Below are 23,045 nucleotides of genomic sequence, written 5' to 3' on the forward strand. Positions count from 1 at the left end.
CAGTAAGTGACAAAGCTGGATTTTCAACCCAAGTCGGTCTTTGGCCAAAACCCATGCTATTTACTACCATGTTAACTGGATTTGTTTTCTCGAGCAAGTGTCTTCAGCCCTCTGAGCCTTGGTTTTCTCACCAATAAAATGGAAATCACATCTCTCTGTCTGTTCCATGGCAGGTGATCCATTAATGACAATGATTTATGTTAGCCCTTTTATTTCTGTTGGTGCTTGTTCTTGCTGACATTACTTCCCACTCATATCTTGCCTATCTCCATCAGGGTTGGATACCCTGGTATTCTAGTGTCTCTTTAATAAAAGTCTGGCACATATTTTGCTCCTATTTCCCCAAGGAGCATATACTTGGGTACCAAACTATTACCTTTTTCTCAAGATAAAGCTGAGAAGAATCATCTTGCCAAGTGAATCAAAAGACCACTGTAACATCCATCTTCCTGGTGAGCTTCAGAAAGGAGGCCGCAAAGCTTCAGTTATTCAGACACCACAGCAATGGGACTGAGGAGCTGAGAAGGGAAAGGGACCCCAGTCTATCCTTGGCTATCCACTTTGAAATATTGTCTTTCTACGATGTTAGGTAAGAAAAGGTGGGCAATTTTCCCCCAGTGATCCTAGAATATCATGTGATTCTAGAATTCTCTGTTTCTCTAATACTACTCCAGCTTACACATCTCATGGGCTATAAGGTGTTTTGCACATAATCACTTCTTAATTCATCTTTGTTGAATTAAAATGAACACAAAGACTGATTGTGAACCAATGGCCTATCAACTAAGCCACCAAGGGCTATGTGTTTTTTCTTTTGTTTTTGTTTTTTACAATGAGGCTAACAAGATTAATTTTAAAAATAAAGGGTGTTTCAGAAAGTATTTTGCTAGCAGCCATCTTTTCACATGTGGGCACTGAAACAACTTCCGAAAAATTCCAGGTCCCTAGACTGAATGCATATGAATAATGTATTAATCAGGTGATGACATCACCCCATGGCCTAGGACTGGGTAGGTAAGGGGTCTGCAAATGCCCATTGTTTTCAGCCAAGGGCCTAAAGATGTAATACAAAAAATTATTCTCAAAAAGCTGTGATAGGAACTTTACTGGGAATTTTAAAAATCACTGGGAAAAAAAAAAAAAATCCTGGCCTTTGTCGTTTAGCCAGCAGCCCTGTTGTGGATGAGAACAGATGCTACCCCGACTAAGTAAAAAGCACAACATGAGCCTTTTTCTTTCTGCTTTTTAAACCAGAAAACACCATCCATGGCAGGCCAAAACAAGACAGGTGGCATCCATTCGAATTGGAAATGAGGCACAGAGATAATAGATTGTGGGATCCACTGTGGCTGGCCTCAAGGGAGTGGCTCCGGTCAGAGGGCTCATTGTTTTTCTCTTTTAATGAGCAGACTCTATAAAATGTACAGCTCCTGATGCCACTTTGATTCCCTAAATTTTATTAATCATTCTTTTGTGTGCTCTCATTTGCACAATTTACTTTTGATGAACCACACGTGTTCATCAGGACTGGACAGGGCAGCCTTTCACAGAGATCCTGGGTTTTCGGTGAAGCAACAAGGAAAGAAGTGGTTCTATGTGGGGTGATTCCCAAGGAGTCTGGGAAGTTCTGAAAGCACCTGTGTCACCTCCTTGGCACAATCCCTTAGAGTCCAAGAACCTTTGGAGCTGGGGGAGTTGGCATTTACAGACGAAGAAAGCCAGAGGATCCTTAGCTGTCTTCCGACTGGGAAAAGCAGAACTGTGTAAAATTGGTGAGCAGGTGGTGTCCTTTCCTAGCCTCCATCAATGACCTGTCTTCTTTCTGCCATCCTAGATTGATGTCCACAGTAGTGCCTTCCTGGTCTCTTGCTTCATGCGAAGTGGAGTGGGGAGAGTTGGGGGAACAAGTTCCAAGTCTCAAATTTCCACCCTTTAACATTGTTCCTCATCTTTATGTACACAACCCCAACAAATATACACCCACACTTGTTGGTGCTCTGAGCTCACAGAGGGGTTCCCCCTTTGAAGGAAAGCTTTCACTTAAAACATTAATGCCTCTTTATGGTGTCTGCTTTCTAGCCTTGGTAATGGTGACTCTGATATTTTCAGAGCATCCTCTGTGCTCATAACCAAAGCAGGGTGAAGTGGATTTTAGTTATCAAGAAAGAACAGGTTTTGAAACAATTTGGGAATAAGGAATATCTTTCTGTTTCTCAGAGCCCCACAAATGGAGCCTTAAGGACTTGGTGTTAGACAGTGTGGCCCCTTGAAAGAAAAATGGGAGCTGTTATGTATTAAGAAGCTCAAGGTTTTCATACTTTTGATCTCATAGCTGTAGCTCTAGGTGATCTAGCCTGAAGAGGAAATATTCAGAAATGCAGACAAAGCTTTATGTGTAAATATGTTTGTTGCAATAGTGTTTTTCAACTAGAAAAATAATTATTCTAAGTGCTAGCAAATAATCTCTTTAAGAGAGAAAACTGCTTTCAGTTAGGGTCACAACTTCTGGGATAGTTATGGATATAAAGATGAAGCCATCAGGTGATGGACAGCAACAGACCAAGAGGAACTCAACTTCTCTGCCTATGATGATTATGGGAATCCAGAGATCAAGAAAAAGTGACAATAGAACAGAGAGGGGGAAGAAATGTGAATTAGGAACAGAGCCTCTGAAGGGGGGGTGCAGAAGAGCTATGTAGACACATCTGGGCTTGGGTACCTGGCTGGCTCAGTCAGTGGGGCATGCGACTCTTGATCTTGGGGTTGTGAGTTTTAGCCCCATGTTGAATGTAGAGATTACTAAAAAAATAATAATCAGGGGCGCCTGGGTGGCTCAGTGGGTTAAGCCGCTGCCTTCGGCTCAGGTCATGATCTCAGGGTCCTGGGATCGAGTCCCGCATCGGGCTCTCTGCTCAGCGGGGAGCCTGCTTCTCTCTCTCTCTGCCTATCTCTCCATCTACTTGTGATTTCTGTCTGTCAAATAAATAAATAAAAAATCTTAAAAAAAAATAATAATCATAAATTTTTAAAAAAACACAAAGAAATATCTGGGCTTATGGGTTAAGTTGAGGGAGTATGTAGCCATTAAGTATCAATCTGTATGTTGAAGGGGAGAGAAAGAAGGGAAAAAAGGAGACAAGTTGGATGGGGAAGACAAAAATATCTACCTGGGTTCCTCCTTGGGCAGAGCTCTAAGGCTTAAGCAGAACCATGTTCACAGAGAACTTTTAGAGCCTTGCTACCCAAAGCATGTGCTGGGGTCATCAGCATCAGCCTCTTCTAGGAGCATTTGGACCCATGCAAGACCTCATGAACCAAGATCTGCAATTTAACAAGATCCCGGGTTGATTTGTGTGCACATTGAAGTATGGGAAGTGCTGCCCTGGGAGGCCAGGGTATCCAAGAGAGTGAGAAAGAGCAGCATACCCCTACATCTGCCTAGAGTATTGCTCTGGGTTGGGACCCAGTACCAGAGGGGCCAACCAGGACCTTGGATCTCATGAAGAGTGAATGGTAGAGCACAGTCCTCCAGTGATTTTTCAGAAGCTGGAAACCCATTAAATGGACTAAGAGAAAAGTATGCAGAGATGACTTCAGAACAAACATAAGGTATGCTGGGAGGTCTCAAAAATAATACTGAGCTTTGGAGAAAGGAGGGATCTTATGTCACATACAAAACCTCTTTGGGTTCATACTGTCAACAGGACCACTGGAAAGGCCTTGGGAAGACTTGGTGGCAGGTGCAGCTAGTATGATCTTCGTGAGAAGCCATATATGTAGACAAAGGAATATTATATTGCCTATAATATTGTTCTTAAAATATGCTCAGAAAAAAAGCTGGAAATGAAATGCTTGAATTTTTAAAAAGATTCATTCATTTATTTAAAGATTTATTATTTATTAATAATAAAGATTATTTATTATTTGAGAGAGAGAGAGTACACAAGCTGGGGGAGGGACAGAGGGAGAGGGAGAGAGAGAATCTCAACCAGACTCCCTGTTGAGCGCAGAGCCTCACTTGACGCCCCATCCCATGACCCTGAGACAATGACCTGAGCCGAAATCAAGAGTCAAATGCTAACCAACTGAGCCACCCAGGTGCCCCTTAGTTTCTAAAATTTTCTTTGGTAAATCTAGCTGCAATACTTCTGAGGTACTGGCAATCTTCTATCTTGTGACCATGGTTATTCTATTTTTTGACTGGGGTTCTTCATTTTTTTATGTACATACATGTTTTATATGCTCTTCTGGGTATGTTATCTTTCATAATAAATTTTTGTTTCAATGTTCTTACTTCTCAAACATGGTGAAACAGTTTTTACTAATTAAAAAAATCATCTATTTATCCTGTTCCTTCTTTTCCCTCCTCTCCCCCACAAATGTTATGATATGAGTAAAAAATGTATTCCAATTATGGGTGAAGCAATTAATGCTCAAAAGTTGAGTAACTTGTCCATGACTAAAGACCTAGCAAGTGGTAAAACTGAGTTGAGCCGGAGTCTGCAGACTCTAATGTCTGTAGTCCTAACTACTGTAAAATGCCTGTAAAGACAAAAAAACTCCAAAAACAAAAAACCCAACAAAACTCCAAAAACCAACCCCCACCCCCAAAATCTAACCACAATCTGGACACTTACATACATGGTTGTCCTTAGAGCAAGGGATGGTTGAATCACTCTGACAATGGAATAGTGAGTAAAAAGTTTTGTAAAAGAGAACAGAAGGAATCAATAGATACCAACACTGAGATGTCACATGTGTGGGGGAAATTATCTGACAAGGATTCTAAAGTAGCCATCACAAAAATGCTGTGACAAGCAATTGTGAATTTGCTTGAAATAATGAAAAAGTCTCAGCAAGAAAAAGAAATGAACCAAGTGAAAATTTTAGAAACCAAAAATACAATTAAAAAAAACGGAAAATGTAACAGGGTTCAGCAGAATGGAGAGGGCGAAGAAGGAACCCATGAACTTGAAGATAGAATAGGAATGATCCAATCTGAGCAACAGAGAAAATATAGGCTAAAAAAGGTAAAATGATCAGAAACTTTCAGGGACCTGTGGGACTATAACAAAGGATCTGGCATTCATGTCATCAGAGTCTCAGTGAGGAGAAAGAGGGTAAGATGGAAAAAATACTCAGAGAAATCATGGCTGAAAACTTCCCCAAATTGACAAAAAATGAGAAACATCCAAAGAAATCAACACTAGGACATAATCAAACATCAGAAAACCAAAAGCAAAAACAAAGAATCTTGAAAAGCAGCAAGAGAGAAATGCCATTTTACCAATACAGGGAAAACAGTTTGAATGACAGTAGATTCCTCATCAGAAACAGGGGAGGGGGTAGGAAAGGGGCAGAAAGAAGTAGCAAAACATTTTTCAAGAACTGAAAGAAAAGAACTGTCAACCACAAATTCTATATCCTGTGAAATTATCCTTCAGGAAGAGAAGGATTCTTCGATGAAGGAAAACCAAGAGAATCTGTCATTAACAACCTACCTGGAAAACATGGCTAAAGAAAGTTCTTAAAAAAGAAAGGAATAAATTCTAGAACATCTGGAAGGAAGAGAGGAAAAAAAGCAGGAGTAAAAATATGAATAAATAAAATAGACTTTCCTTTAGTTTTCTAAATTATATTTGTTAGTCAAAGCAAAAGGCATAACATTGTCTGAAGTGGATTGCAATGTATGTGGGGGAAATATTTGAAACAATTATATTGTAAATCATGGCAGTAGGTGGGGAGGACAAGGGGACTTAAAGGGAGGCAAGATTTCTACACTTCACTCAAACTGGTGAGATACTGGTGCCAGGAGATCTTTGTGGTGATCTGTATCTTAATTGTGCTGCTGTTTACAGGAATGTATACATGTGATAAAATGGAACAGAACTATACATACAATGTATCAGTGTCAACTTCCTGGTTTTAATATCATGATAGAGTTAAGCAAGATGTAACAGCTGAGGTAATGAGGTCAAGGGTACATGGGAACTATCTGTCATATCTTTGCAATTGCCTGTGAATCTGCAACTACTTCAAAATACAAGGTTGAGAGAGAGAGAGAGAATGAGCAGAGGACTACAATTCTCATGTTTTTATAGTTGTAGTTGTTTGACTTTAGGCTGTCTAGGAAAAGCCCAAGTGCTTTTACGATATCTGAGTTCAGTTCTGGCTGGACAGAGACTACACTACCCGAACTGAGACATCTGTGGTCAGCCTCAAACAAGAGGATGTTGTGCCTGGAACACATGTTGGTTTCCTGTGCCCTTTCAAGGGAATCAATAAATTGATTTCCATTTACCCAGCCCTATGTGGTCAGGAGCTGGTTTATTGAGAGATGCCCATTCTTCCTCTGTATCAAAAGACAGGGAGGGGGCTGATTGGGAGGCGCACACAGTTTCCTAGAGAACAGGTCACGAGACAGAGCCCTTTGGAATTTCCTCTTCCACTGTGCCCACCGTCTAGCCCACCCACCATCCAGCCTGTCTGGCTAATGTGCACAGACGTACGTAAGCTCAGACCCTCTGTAATCCGTCTCAGCTCTGCCTCCAAACTATACTTCGTGTTTCTCCACTTCTTTGTCCATTGCCTTCTTCCTCATCTGAGTCACCTCATTGTCCCTGTGAACCACTTCAATATTCCCTTCTCCATCTCCTTCTTCTTACACCCTTCAAGTGCATTCCCCGCATGTCAGAGTGAAATTCCGACAGCGTATGTCAGGTCATGCTGCACTCCTGCTGAGCACCTCTAACTGCTCCCCCTAGCACGGGGCATAAAGTGTGCACTTATTACACTGGCCTGCAGGATCCTGCATGACCTGGCCCCCGCCTCTTTTTCCGACTTTATCTCAGAGATACATTTTGTTTTAGGTACAGTGGCCACTTTTCTGTTCCTTCACTGCCCAGCTATTCACATGAGAAGGCCTCACCCCTCTCCTTGGAATGGGTTTCTTGCTGCTTTTTGTGCTGCTCGTCCTTTCTGACCTGGGCACCCCAGCGGGAAAGTCCCACATCTGAGTGGCCTTCCTTGACCTCCTGCCTACAGCAGCTCCCACCCCACTGACTGCCCACTGCATCAGCCTCGTCATTTTCTCCAAGCATTTCTTATGCTTTCTAGTGATCCTAGCTGTTTTCTTGTTTCCTGTCTGTCAATCTCCCAGAAAGTCGGCTATATGAGGGCAGGGACTCTGCAATCCCAGTCACTGTCACAGCCCCAACTCAATACATATGGATCCAAAAAGTGAATGAATAAATGAATGAATGAAGAATGGCAGCCTAGGAGACTTGGCAGGGTCTTTCTTTCCCCAAGACAAGAAACCCCCTGGGGACACATGGAAGATGCCATGGAGAGAAGATAATGACAGAAATCTGACCTGTGTCTATAGCACCTTGGAGTTTATAGAGTATTTTGAATTGCCCTGCCTTCATTCAACTAATAAGAAGTGCTTCCTGGGGGTCACACGGCTTGTAGCAGCCAAGAGCCTCAATTCTGGGAGTACAGTTTAGCTTGCCAGCACACAGGCGTCTGGCAGAGGGCTTTGGAACAAGTGTCCCCACCGCTGCCAACTGAGCAGTTGTCACTGCTCACCTAGCTACACTAACCCTGTCACCTGAATCTCTGGCAAACCTGAGGAAGAATTCCCCAGGAAGAGAAATGACCTCAAGAAGCAATGGAGACATGCTGGTGGGATGTGGAGAGAAGAGAGGCAGAAGCAGGAAGATAGGTGGTAAAGCAGGAAGATAGGAGGAAGCATTTTTAAAACTAAGCTCGGGTCCTGGAGGCTTCTCTGCACCAAGCCCTCACATGCGCTCATGCATTCCACAGAATAATCAGAGCAGGACCTGGTTTCTGCCCCTGGAGAGCCTCATGGTGCCAAGAACACAGAGGGGTGCCCATGGTGCTGGATGGTGCTCCTATATGGTTCTCTGTTTCCTCTGTCTTTCTGCAAAGATTGCATAAGGGTGAAAGAACTTCAAAAGGGTCTCTTTGTTGTTGCTCTTCTCCTGTTTCAAAAGAGTCATAGTATTCAAGTGACTAACAATCCCAGTCTCCAAAAAGCATCCATTTGAGTGAGAATGTTACCACAGAAATTCCACTTGCATATACCTTTAATCATGTGGCAAATTACCTTATTAACCACCAGGGAGTCTAGTCTTATTACTTAATTAAACCATCTCTTTCTTTTTTTCTTATTAAAACCACATGGGTTGAAACTTCTGTGTGGTTTTAGACTCTTTTACTCGTTCTTGGGATGTCTGTGTAATAATGACTGCATGAAAGAATTTCTGTTATTTTGTGTTGATAACTAAAGGGTTTGCTAGATGAACTAAAAGGGAGGGAGGCATGGTAGAGATAGTCTGGATAGGCTCACCCTGGCCAGTGATGTAACAGCCACTTGGGTGGTATGAAAGAAAGTCTGAGCTGTGTACCCGTCACTTACTGCTTCTCTCGCCAAAACATCTGGAATACAAAATCCTGTCATTAGACAGCCCACATGTTAGAAAAACAAAAGAAGAGAGGAGGGGAAAAAAAAGAAAGAAAGAAAGAAAAAACCTCAGTCCCCCAAAATGGCTGAATAAAGCCTCATTATTACTGGTAGGAAATTAGACATTTAAGGTTATACTTCAAAGCAACTTTTTTTATTACAAGAGGCTCAACATTTTGATTTATTGGGCAGCAGAACAAGATTGTGACAAATATTTCCACTCAAAGAACAGACAAATCAGGCCTCTGAGAAGTCATATATTAAGTAGCTTAAAAATAAAGTTTGCTACAACAATAGTCATAATGATGGAAACTGCATGCTTTTGGTCATAGCCCCAAATAAATGACTACTTTAGCATACTTGCCAAGAAGAAGAAATAAGTTCATCTTGTGGAAATTTTCTTCTAATCAAAGGAAAGTACTAAAATTTTATAAAGCAAAACGGCTGAAATTGTGAGTAAGTCTGTGCTACCTTTCTTCTAGGGTCACCACCAAGTGGGCCTGTTTACAATCCTATAGCTCTGTCTGAGCTGCACCATTCAAGAGAGATGTTAAGAATGTAGTTTGGGTTCTGAGGAATCTATAAAGATAATTAAAGAATAAAACATAGGGTTTTGAGACAAAGCTGAAAAATTTAGAATATTCAGCCTTGTTAAACACACACACACACACACACACACACACAACCTAGAGGGTTAGGTTATTACCCATTTTAAGCAGAAATGGTATGCTGCCTTGACCAGGGATCACCTTAATGTTACCTTCTCTGTCTGGAATATGACCTTTTTTCTTAAGACTTGGGAAGTTCTGTTAGTTAAGGTAAAGTCAGAGGAAGGCTTCAGGCTGAATGTGCACAACTGAAACTGGAAAATGAACTTCTTGGACAGGCTGTAAAGCTATCTTCTCTATAGGTCTCTGAATAAAGAAGCGCTTGTCTGCCCAGGTATGGAAACAGAGTTTCGTGGAAGGACCAGAGGCTGTAGATAAGAGGCTCATAGCTTGGAGTCTAGTCTCAGCTCCTCTGTTAATGAACTCTGTGACTTCTGGCCAAATCACTGAACTTCTCTGGGTCTTGGTTTCTCAATCATAAAGTGAGACTGGACTAGGAGATCTAAAAGACTTCATGCATCAGATTTCAATTCCAGGAGGAAGGCAGAATGATCAGAGAAGAGCAAGAAGGTCCTTCTTTATTTTATTCTTATAACTCTACTTGCTTGGGAGGTAAGTTTAAGCATATGTGCACAGGTGTGTGTGTGTGTGTGTGTGTGCGCGTGCGTGGTCGAAGTGGAGGAAAGGGAATGGAGACTGTATGCTCCATAAGTATGTTCATAAAACTGTAGGTGTAATTTGAACTTAGGTAAATTACTTTCCCCTTTAAATGCCATGTAAAGAAATTCTAAAGATGAACACTTTGTAAATGGAATAATTACTGCCACATGTATTTGTTTTGTAAACACACGTTTTTATTAGTTGGGGGCCCGATGTAAGTCTGAATGCCATGGTGAGTTCCATCAATATGTGTATGAATTAGCTTCCAGGTGGCATCGCCCTGAACGCTTCCCCAAGCCTTCCTAAGAAATGAGATGATGGAGCTTCAACAAAGTGGGCTGGAAATGCTGCTGGATTCTGATGTATATTTTAAGTCACCCAAAGATAAGTAAATCTTGCTCAGTACCCTCTTTCCCCTTACTTTGAATGGCCCTTCACTGAGGGCAGCATTGCTAGCACTTCATAAAGGCACAGAGAATCTTGAGGAGATAGTGTCCTGGGAGTGGGGAGAGAGGAGGAAAGCCGACCCAGTGCTATCGTGCCCTCCAATGGTTCCCCCAGACTCATCAGCTGACAATGACTGGGCTCCCATCTCCGGACTTGAAGACATTTGGAAAATGTTCATAAACATGTTCAGAATCCCATGGTGTAAGTAAAACATTTTTATAAGATTATAAAATAAAGAAAACTGGCACACATTTTGTTTGGACAAGTGTGCTGGCGATTTCTTTTCCTAAGGTGAGGGACTCTTAAACAAGTCTTAGTAATTGCTCTGAGGGAATTTGGCCTCTTAATTTTTGAAAACACAATAAAATACATGCAAATCTCTAAACCTTGTAGATGACAGATCCTAAACCTCAGGCATATGTGGAAAAAATCTGAACGAAAGAGGACCCTGATCATGTTATAGTTTGAGAAACAGAATTAAAACAGAGACAATGGGATTCTTGCTTTGATCCTTGCTTATGGAGAAACATGAGAATTTGGGAGGATTTCTTCATCCAGAGAACTCCCACAGACTCCGCTAGGAGGTAAGTAGGACTAATCATTTATAAACCAGTTGTTTCCAGAGGAATGAAGCATAAAATGTCATTGTTGGGGCTTAATTCATATTAATTGCCACTATTAAAAGTTCAAAGCTTAAAAGCAAAAAAGGGTGGGAAACAGAATTACTTTTTCGTGACTAGATACAATAGAAATTATACATAATTTCCCCCTTTCCTCTGTTTAAGAAATTTCCTAAAGCCCCAGGAAATGCCACCTCTGCTGGGATTCACCCAAGGGCTGGGGAAGACAGCATGGAATTACCACTTGAGGAAGTTGTGGCTGGGACCTTCAGTTTTCCTCCTCTGGCTTTTGTTGACTAGTTTCAAAGGCATTCCTCTTAGTGGGGGCAACAGCCCTGGTCTTGGAACTCTTCTGAAGGAAGTTGGTAGAACGGGTGCTTTTCCTTCCAGGAAAAGAGAACAATAGGAGGAAATCATTTTAAGCAAGGAATAGTGGTTCTCTGTTAACAGGCAGCCCTGGGTCTCCAGGTTTTCCTTTAATGACCAAGCCTGAGGAGGGGCAACAAGATCAAAGTTGCTTTAGGGCAAAATTGCTGACATTCCTGAAATAGCCCCATATTCCTCACATCTCAGTAAGCAAGAATCAAGTTCACTCACTTGTGAAGAGGACCCGCTATAGCCTTCAGTTCTTTTGTTACCTTGACTTTTAGCTCATTGTCCTGTCTGACCTCCTCTTAAACCAAAGAGTAATGATTGCTGATTTGACCACTGTTCTCTGCATATAAAGATGTCAGGGGTCAAGATGGGTAGCTACAGAGAATCCAATGTTCCAGGAAAACACTAAGAGATGGCTCTATTGATGTGGTTAAATATTTAGACATGTAACGACAGCCTGCATGTAAAAGTAATGGGAAAGAAAAATCAAAGGAAGTGAGAATCATAATTATCCTACTAAGGTTTGAGAGGATTCAGAGATGACAATGCACACATCATCTAAAAACCTAGAACTTTTTCAGGATACTGGTGGGAAGATGTGTTTCCTAGCAATACTATGTACCAATTTGGAGTCTGTAGTCTCTTTTCTCATTCATTAAGGATCATAATACCTTATGATCCTTATCATAATATTAATACCGATGGAAGAGCTCCATTTTATGTATTCTAGGTTTTCCAAAAGAAACAGGAGAAAAAAACCAAGAAGTCCAGAGTTGCTCGTAAAATTATCTAAAGAACAATTTTAACATTTAAAAAAATAACAAAACAAATATTAACAAAATACCCCCCTACACTGGAAAGTGATTGTTATGAGCCTTTGTGCAGACACATGTTTTTTATTCACCTCAGGTGAACACGGAGGCATGGGATTGGGTTATATGTATATGTATCAAAAACTGCCAAACTCCCCTCCAAAATGACGCTACCATTTTGCATTGCCAAGAGCAATGTATGCAAATTCCAGTTGCTCCACATCCTTGACAACCCTTGGTATTGTTAGTTTAAAATATTTAAAACAATTTTGATCTACTATTTTCTGCAGCTACAAATGAAATCACAACGGTATCTATAATTCTTAGTTTCTTTTTCCCCACTTGCTTATGAAGAATCTTGTTTTCCACCATTCAAGTGTTTTGTTCCTAGATATTTCTTGGTAATCCTAAAGAGAAGTTCATGTTTTTGGGGGGCAGCGTATGAGCCATAATCTATCCCTCACTGTGAGCCGTGGACTCCCTCTGTGCCTCAGCTGCACCCACTGTCTGCTGTCCAACCATGTGCCCGGCTGTGTGAAAATGCTCATGTTCACATGAAGTGCTGTTTCCGCAGTGTCAAAGGGGCCAGGTTCCATGTAGCAATGGGGACACTGGCTTCTTCTCAAATCAAGGACTCTGAGGCTTAAAGTAGCTCTGTCTTTGCCTAGAGTCTCACAAGTCTCTCAGAAATCCAGCTCTTTAACTTGCTGTTCTAACCCCAGTCCTCGGGTTGCTTAACAGCAGCAAAGGGTAGGGTTGAGGAACAGATAACGGGTGTTCCTCCATGTGACCTATCTCTTCACGCTCTCTCAGAGCTGAAGGCACTGAAAAACTCAAATAAATGTACAAGCCCTCTCAATGTTCTTCCTTCACTTTCAGCCCCCAAAACAAAATACTCCATGCCTATCAACTCAAGGCAAATGAATGCTAAAAATAATAATCATTATTAACATTATTGTTCCTTAAGAACAGTTATCCCAGCCTACCAGATCTGAATATTGAGTCTCCATATTTGGAAACAAGTGGAATTCTCTGTTTCTCATCTATGGTCATGAACATGTAGACAGAAAGTAATTTCATTTGTGGCCATGTAACACGGAAGTGGTTGTTGGACTCAGATATGGTGACCCTTAGGTCATCACCATACAAGCCCCAATAAATTGCTGATTTTCATATTCATCCATTCAGTCAAAGGAAGATTCACCTCAGGGAGGCAATCATTAGTCCATTCTGGTATTTGCATAAAGCAAATGATCAGCTTGATCAAAATGGCCACACCAGTGACCCCCAAAGTCTCTGTGTTGGAAGAGAAATGTTGTAAGATTTCTAGAATGTATTTCTTAATTTCTTAATAGTCATTTTGTGGCTTTGAGGTAACAATTTAGCAAGAAAGACTTTCATGTAACACTGGGAGACTTCTCAAAAGGTATTTCTGGGACGTGCTTGGAAGGTTAATGAAAATATATGTATTTAGTTTTGTCAGAAGCATCCTGGTGTGTGCAGTAGGGGGTGTGCAATCCATCAAATCAAAGCATAATCAAAGGCATAATGTGAAGAAATAAATTATAACTTATACTTACTTTCACAGTCCAGACCTCACCCTTGCAACCTCCCACTTCAAACTCAAATGAAAATGAAAGCAAATCTGCTATCCTTCAGACAAAGCAGCATTAGACTTATGAGTGAGAATGTTGGTCGGGGGATGGGTCTGTGGGGAAGACTTAATTGTATAACTGAAGGACTCCACTGAGTAAACCACTCCAAGTATTATAGAATCCAGAGCCAGTCCCTATAAGGATAATGCTCCCACTGATTTCCAGACACATAATAATCCATTCAGGGAGAAAATGCTGTTCCACTCACTGAGACTATAGTCCTTATTGATTACAATTCAATAGCATTCTCACATACCCGGCAGATAAAGATAGAGGACACATTTATTCTCTCTCCTTTAGTTAATAGCAAATACTGTACTCTCTCTCTCTCTCTCTTTTTTAAAAATTTTAAGTCATCTTTATCCCCAACATGGGCTCAAACTCACAACCCTGATATTAAGAGTCACACTTCTACTGACTAAGCTGGCCAGGTGCCCCAATAAACACTGTACTCTTAAGAAAATAAATCTCTGGGGACTGAAGCTCAGGTGCCCACTCTTAGGCCATATTCTCTTTCTGCTCTCAAGGACTGGGTGAGGGCTATCAGAGATATGGTTTTTTCATAATCTTAGGGGCCAGGTACCAAAAATCAAACTCTCAGAAACAAGTCTCAGGGGAAAGGGCAAGGAGTTGTGGCCATGCGGAAAGAACATGCTTCATTAAAATCATACTTCAGGGTTCCTTAGAGGATAGAACTGCTGGGTGTTACCTAAAGTTATCACAAATCCTACTACCACCAAGTCTCTGGACCCTGCTTACTTCCATCTTCTATAATTCTAGTAGGTCCTGGACCTTCCACTTCAGAAAGGTAAAGATGATTTGCTATCCAAAGACCTCCTATCCCATGTCCTTTAATGGGGCCATCAGAGAATCTACCACATGTCTGGAGTGAACATGTCTCAGGTGGAGAATTACCTCCTAGGAATCCTGAGGGCCCAGAACAACAGAATCTGGGTCTAAACACAAACTGCAACTCTGTTCCCCACTGCTAGGTGTTTGGGCACAACAACTGTCTTTCTGCCAAGCAGTTGCTTCAATGTACAGGTGGGCAGTCGACTCTGTTGTCATGGTGTATCTGTGGCTGCGATGGGCAGAGACTAGAGGCAGAGGCTGCTGCTGGCTAGTATCGTTACCTTCACAAGTGGAGAAGGCCAACTATGATGCTACCGGACCTAGATTCACTTCCTGGTGACCTCCAAATTAAGACTGTGTCCCTATGGTGATTTTTTACTTGGCCTAGTAGAGATTTCTACCATGATTTTTCCAGGAATGACTGGGAGGACCTTAGAGAGGCAGTAATTACTAAGAAAAGCTTAAAATGTTTTCTAAGTCTACCTCCAGTCTGTACCCAGGCACTGCCACCCCTACCCCACTCCAACACACACACACACACACAGAGACACCCCAAAACCCACACATCAAAACCCACACACCAGGTAGGAAGGCCAAGGAAAACCTTCCTGAAGCCAATCCTATTTGGGAAGATTGTCACCTGTATTCCTCATACCCAAGCTCTTCTCCTTTGCCAAGTATTGCTTTAATGAATTTTAAATATGCACCAGGAAATCATCTTGGAATTTTAAAGGTACCAGCTCATTTGAATAGGGGCTAAGAGAAAAAGTGAAGAGAAGGAGGGAACGGAGTACTGAAGAAATCCCTGACCCACATGGTCAGAGTGGGCCAGGTTGCAATTTTCTCCTCAAAAATAGGCAACACTAATTGCCTCCACCCAAAGTAATTTTCCAAGCAGCAAATTAAGAAGCTTAAAAAGAAATAAGCCTCACTCAGTATGGATTAGTAGATGAGCAACTTTGTAGTATGAGAGCCTGATTGATGGGATAGAGAGTTAAATGTGAGAGCTGGAGGCCAAGCTGATACTTTCTGAGAAATGATGAGCGAGCAGCCCCTCCCCCCTGCAGTGAAAAGGAGCAATTTGGGGGTTTCTGCAAGCCTCAGTAAGGAGGAGATTTATGTAAGTCAGAGGATTTTCTAGCCAGCCCAGCCAGTGCCACTTGAAATGCACAGGGGCTGCTCCTAGAGACACTGTCATCCTGCAGATTAGGTCAACAGCATTTAAGTAGAGAGCTTGGGATTCTGCCCATTGATCTTAAAGAAGGAGTTGCTCAGGTTTTCCTCAGAGGATCATTCTTCCTCCTCCTAAAGCAGTGTAGTAGGCAGAGAGATAAAGAAGTTCTATAAGGACTATCTTGATGGGCAAATTCCTCTGTGCTTTTCAGTCATTCCTGACCGGGTTCTTCTCTGTTTTCTAGATCCCATTAATGTCCTCAGAGTAATCAAGGCCAGCACTTACCCAACACTCATTTTGTGGCAGGATTTGTTTGGGCCTCACATTTACTTTGTTAATCTTTATAACCACACCAGGCAGTAAGTACTATGGTTATACCCATTTTACAGATGGGAAAACTAAGGTACCAGAGACCTAAGTAACCCACCCAAAGGTTTATAGCTACTAAGAGACAGAGAAGAGATTGAAGCAGAGCTTGAGGTCTTGACCATCATACATGTTTCTCTATCTGTATCCTTGCCCTCACAGTATTCTCATCTGCCTCCATGGAATCAAGCTGCTCTCTTTATGAACACCCAGCCAATCGTTAGCACTTTTCTTGGCCCTTCTGAGCTTCCGTTCTATGATTGTCTGCTGCCCAGGGTGTACCGAGGCTCACCCACCTAAATCCAGATATCCTTTTTTCCCTTAAACTTGCTTCCTATCTTTAAAACTTTCATTTTGCAATTTTTATATGAGACTATATGATTAATAAAAGCTAACACCTGTTGGGTGCCTGTATGTGCCAGACACTGTTCCACGCACTTCATATATACAAACTCATTCCACCCTCCTAACAACCTAATAAGTAGGTGTTATTACTAATTCTATTTTACAGAGAATGAAACAGATTACAGCTAGTGGGCTGGGAAGCCAGGTTTGGGCTCAAACATTTTGGCTCAGGGCCCACACCTTAAAGACGGAGACTTCCCATCTCCCAATTTATCATCATCTACCCAGTCTCCCATGCTCAAGATCCTGGTGTCAGACACTGACGTTTGTCTCTTTTTCTCTCACCAGCCATCAAATCCTTGTCTTACTTCATCCTAATACCTTCTTGCATACACCCAACTCTTTCATCCCGTGAGGTTAGAGACCCTCACTAGTATTTATGAGGCCTGTCCAGACCATCTCCTGACTGGCTGCCCCCCTCTGATCTCCTTCCTTCCAGATGATCCTGAGTGCTGCTTCCACCTCAGTTTTCCTAAAATACTGCTTTGCACACATCATTCCCTTCCTTAGAAACCCTAAATACATTGCTTCCCAAGTGAAGTTCTGGTTTTTTTATAGAGTGTCAACTGTCGCCCATGGGCCATATTCACTCACTACCTGTTTTTGTTTACCTCATGAGCTCGGAAAGATTTTTGTAATTTTTAACAGCAGGAAAAAAAATCGAAAGAATACTATCTTGTGACAACATGAAAATGACATAAAATCAAAAATCCAGGGTTCCAAAATAAAGTTTTATTGGCATACACTTACCCTCATGTTTCACTTCTGGTCTGTGGCTACTTCTGAGCTGTAAGGGCAACGTGGAAGAGCTGCAATGAAAGCGTCAGGCCCACAAAGCCCAAGATTATCATCTGACCCTTTTCAGAAAAAGTTTGCCAAGCTATGATTGAAATCCTATTTTTCCACTCAGTCTCCACTACCTAGACAAACTGGTGTTCTTACCAGTCTTTGAAGACATATCAGGTACTTTTCTCTCTTAGGCCTTTTTTTTTTTTTTTTTCCCCCCTTCCTGCTTTTCTCATTCTTTGGCTTTGATTTGAGATGGGCCAAGTTTTTCTGTAAAGGTCCAGATGGCAAATCCAAATAGAACCCTCATGGTTTGCTAATTAGAGAATAAACTTGTACAAATACTTTGTGCACCCCACAGCAATATCCACTAGAACCGAATGTAAATATACCTTATATAACAGAAATTACACCTCTAGAGATCACACCAACAGAAACTCTACCATAGGTGTGCCCAAAGATATGTCCTGGCAGCCTTATTTGTAAGAACCAGCAATTAGACCACATCTAGACCTAGCATGCTCTCAAGAGTGAAAACCTAAGTGTGCCAAGGTGAGTTTAAAGACTACTCAACCACACCAAAAAGAACAAACTACTTTTGTACAAAATGACGCCTATGAATCCCATATACATGATGTTGAACAACAACAACAACAAAAACAGAAAAGAGTAGATGCTTCCATTCATTATAAAGCTTGAAATCACATGGAACAATCCACGAAGTTGGAAGTTAGGCTAGTGGTATTGTAGCTTTGGTTGCCTAGGAAGCCCAGGTCTACGTGCCGGAAACTTTGTTGGGAGTGCTCTGGGGGTCAGTGCCTGTGAGGGAATGAAGGAAGGTGCCTAGGGCAGAGCAAGGAGATAATGATAAGGCTGCCAACAAAGCCTTCAGCTAACCTGAAAAGGAGCTCTGAAACTGCTGTTTAGAATTGGATGGAAGATGCCCTCAGGAGGGTGCGTGAACCTGAGTAAGGGTCCCTATATCCTGAGGAAATCTGCAGGGAGACTAAGCTGAGAGGATTTGGCCACCAACATTCCCAGTAGGTGGTTGGGAATCAATGCTTCATTTCTGGAGGTGACCCCACAGCATCCCCTATGGGTGATGACTTCTCAGCAAGGGTAGTGAGTGGAAGAAGGCACCAAGGTTAGGGTCTTCTATGATACTGGTGATGTTTTGTTTATCATGTAGGCTTAGAAGGATGAACATCTATGATCTTGCATGATTTTTGCACTTTTGTACATTACATTCTATGTCAATAAAAAAATTAAGAATGAAAGGAAGGAGGGAGCAAGAATGTCAAGAGCTGCTGAGAGGTCAGGAAGGACAAGGACTACAAACCATTCTTAGGGTTTTAAAACAGGATGACCCTGCTCAGCCTTAAAAGGGCAGTTGTCTCCGGGTGGCAGTCAGCCTGGAAGGGCTGAGGAGAAGGGAAGGGATGGAGAGAGTACGGGGGTGACTCTTTCAAGGTGTTAGCCTGGAAAGGGGGGTGGTTGGAGGAGCAATTAGGGGGCAGTGAGGATTTTCTTTTAAATGGAAAGTACTTGAACATCTTTTTTTTTTTTTTTTAAGATTTTATTTATTTATTTGCCAGAGAGAGAGAGAGAGAGATCACAAGTAGGCAAAGAGGCAGGCAGAGAGAGAGAGAGGAAGCAGGCTCCTTGTTGAGCAGAGAGCCCAATGCGGGGCTCGATCCCAGGACCCTGAGATCATGACCTGAGCCAAAGGCAGAGGCTTAACCCACTGAGCCACCCAGGCACCCCGGTACGTGAACATCTTAATTTGATCCAAAATATCCAAGGAGAGGAACTGATTGTATATATGGGAGAGATAGGGGGTGGTTGGTGGAGGTTCCGAAGAATGTGGAAGAAAATGGAGTTCAAACAGAGGATATTCGCTTTATACACAAGGAGGGCATTTCAAACACATGACTGCACCAACTATTCAGGTCCCTCGCTTGGTCTCTAGCCCTGGAAGCCTCATGTGCTTAGCTCTCTATTTACATGGAAGATTTTTATCTTTCAACAAAATCCTCTTGAGAACCAAGACTGTGAGCCCTTGTGTCCCTATTGATTAGTTTGCACAATGCTTTGTACACTGGTGGTGTTCAGCAAGGGTGCCGTGGTAGGAGATGAGGGCAATGATGGTTGAAATAAGAACAAAAAGGGAACTTAACCGTTTGCTCAGAGCTGACGTGGAACTTAAGGCAAGGTAGGTTAAGAAGAATTCCCTCTGGGGGAAAAAAAGAAAAAGAAGAAGAATTCCCTCTGAAAAACTGACATTTTTCAAATGTTTGCTTTTATTTGTATAGCGTATGTATCTGAAGATGGGATGAAAGGGTCAGGGAGGTGACCAAAGTGAGCATCCCAATTCAGGCAGCTAGAAGTTGTAACTCACTGTCTCAGTTCCTTGCTTTGCTGCAAGACTCAAGAGTCTGGAGGAAGAGCTGACCAAAGCACATGAGAGACATAGCCCTTCCTCACTCTGTAAAGCGCCTTCACAATTCCACATGTTCTGCGAACTTTGGCCACTTGTCCCAGGCCACAGAGCTGTGGGGGGAAGCAGGCCTGGCATCCAGGTCGCTTTCCCCAGCAGCTCCATAGCCTGTCTGCCTCTACTGACCATGTGTTCCAGATGGACCGCACATGCTGGGGTGTGAACATACAGGGCCAGAAAATCTACAATGTGTGTTTGATCAATGAAAGCGAGGGCTTGGTCCTTGATGAAAACCCACTTCTCCCTTGGACTTGTCTCTCTAGACATATTTGTATTATGATGACAATTAGTAATTACACGGAGTCTTTCAACCCTGAAGACCTCAAACTTTTTTTAGGTTGTAAATACACGCGTGCCTTCTGTTTGGCTTCATGAGTCACTCTGCAGGCCCAAGCCCCATGGAGATGGCCAGCAGATGGACATCCACGGCTGAAGCATGGGTAGAAAATCCAAAGCAGAGAAAGGAAAACCTGGAGGTGAAATCTTTATACCACTAATGTCTGAATTTATTGTCACAGACATTTCAGATCATAACATTTCAAACAACAGTATTCTACACAGTTTGATTACAGATTGCAGTTAATTTTCTCCTTGCCTTTTCTTTGTGTTGGTCATATTACAATTAAGTGAAAAATGAGTGCTTTGTATTTTTTCTGGTAACTGAATCAAACTGCAGCTTTCTTTGTTAACCCTTTCTTTCCTATTAACCTGGTATTTTTTGCCTTTTTCCTTTTGTTATCTAGTAAAGATGACTTCTGAGGAAGGCACCACAGCCTCAGATGACATGCCATTTGTGTTCCCCTACAGCTGAGGTAAATAACTTCCCACCTCAAGCATGGAGGCTCTATTAGGCTTCTTTCTGCCTGAGGGCTTTCTATGGCACCAAGTCCTCAATAATAAACCAGTGCAGGCCAAGGATAAGTAGCCCAGGGTTGCCCAGATGCCAAGTGGCTTTATTGAGAGGGAAATACAAGATGTCTGTCTTCAGAGTATATTCTCTTACACAGGACACTGTGACATGTCTAATACCCATGGGACTAGAAGACCAGGGGAAGCTTGGTGGAGAATGTGGCATTGACCTTGGAAAAATAGGTGGGAGTGGGATGTTTAGAAATAGGTGCAGGGCATTTCAGCTAAATGGTAGGAATATATTCTGAATGCCAATACACCTGAGACTCTGTCCTGTTTCTTTTGTATGACCTAATATTGCTAAGTGAGGGACTCAATTTCCATTTCAGAAAGGATAAATTAATAAAATCTACTGATTTTCCTAGTTTTCTTTTCTTTCTTTCTTTTTTTTCTTCTTCTCCATGATGCTTTGCTGCAAGACTCAAGAGTCTGGAGGAAGAGCTGACCAAAGGGCATGAGAGAACAGTATATTGTGGGAATGCAGGATTTCTTCCTTCAGACCTACTTCCAGTGGAAATCCCCGTGCAGATCCTATCTTCCATCTGTCTGCTGGGATGCAAAGATTAATGCCACGACAGGAGGGAAAGGGAAATATTTTTAAAAACATCGCAATGCTTGAAAGCAGAGAATCTTGTAGGGCTTAAAAAGACTTTTATCTCTCAGATTCATTTCTCCAGAGAGCATGAACCGTCCTCAGATTTAATATCACCCTTGAGTGACCAGGATGCAGCAACTGGTAAAACTATTTTCAGGGTTTCTGCCAAGTCCTTGAAACACCAAGAGCCCAATTCCTCAAAAGAAAACATGCAAATGGCAATTAGGACACGTAGGGCAGCAAGGAAGGTGGGAAGCATGTTTTCTCTGGGTAAGAATCACAGGTGGATTTTACTGGCTTTGAGTTGATGCCTCAGAAGGGCAAGGTCTGAATGCTTCTCAGGTATCAAAGCTGTGTTCCATGCCACGGGACCCAGAAAGCATTCGTGTCATGCTTATCAGCTAAGACTTGGGACTCCAGGATCCGAGCTGTGTTCACCAATTGCCTAATTACTTTTGCATGGCTCCTCCTGCTCCCTCCCTTCCAATTGTTGCAGTGGGGAATGATAACCCTGATTGTTCCAGGCTGTTTCTTGAATGCTTATGGGTTTTCCTTAACTGGAAAAATACGGCGTGGCCGCCTCCCTTCTGGGACGGGGAAGAGGAGATATTTTGTAAGCTTGTCTCATCCTCTGAAACACACAGGGGGAACTCTTTCCCTGACCCTTCCCACACACTGTCCTCCTTCTCTGAATGCACAATCACTTCCTCCCAGTCCTACTCTCACCCCCAGAGCGAGAAAGAATGAAAACCTAGTCCCAGGATGAGTTTCCCTGCTGTGATGCCTCTCTTGAATTTTAACTATAGGACAAATGTATTCAGTTTTCCAGTTTCATAGAAACAACTGGCCCCTTACTCGGGATGTATATGAATCCAAGGTAGAAATGCACATTTTAATTCATCAAGAGTAAAATTCTGAGTTCCTATAAGGTAATTCTTCTTCTTCTTCTTTTTTTTTTTTTTTTTTTGCAAAGCCTGGTGTGAGCCAGGGCCAGGCATGGCCTGCCTTGCCATTCCAGTAGCCAGATGGCTAGTGGCCAAGCCTTCTGGTAGAGCACTGGGGAGCTGACCCCAGAGCAGGGGCCCCAGACTGGGAGAAGGCTGAGCGCTGCTTTCTGGGAACTCTTGACAAGCCTCCTCCTGCCACCCTCTGAGCAGCTGCTGGGGCACATTCATCCATCCAGAAACTGGGGCCCTGTATCATGCCTGCTTGACATTTATCTTCCTGACAGGCTCATCACATAGGTTCAATGGGGGTAAATCCAGGCAAAGCCTCGTCCTGGTGACTGCCAACCAGTGACTTCAGTGTCTCTACCTTCAGAGAAGCCCGTGGAAACCTCCATTTCCTTCCAAGACAAGGTTCATTTTTCTTCTTTCTAATGGGGATGAGTGGTGGTGAAAACGAATTCTTTTCTGCAGAAGTCACTTCATGAGACTGCGCCCTGGGAAACTCTGGTGTGGGTTTGGCTCTGATGCCATCATCTTTTTCTCTTCCACCCCTTCCCCTGCTTTTTAAAACAATAGGTATCCCTTGCATTTTCCCTGTCATTGTATTTTTGAGTGTGTATTACACAAACATTACAAAAGCATGAATCCAAGTCGAAGCAAAAGGCAAGAAAAGCCACCCACAGCCCCACCCCCACTGGCAGTCAAACTGCGCTCACATTTTCGTCACCCTATCCTATCCAGGGCCATATGAATATGAAACTTGACCGGCATAACTAGAGCAGAGATTCATTTTTGCATCCACTTTTTTTTAATTGAACAGTATATGGTAGGCCTTTTTCCATGTCATCGCCA

The sequence above is a fragment of the Neovison vison genome, chromosome 1 (genome assembly GCF_020171115.1).
Source record: "Neovison vison isolate M4711 chromosome 1, ASM_NN_V1, whole genome shotgun sequence".
In the NCBI taxonomy this organism is placed as follows: domain Eukaryota; kingdom Metazoa; phylum Chordata; class Mammalia; order Carnivora; family Mustelidae; genus Neogale; species Neogale vison.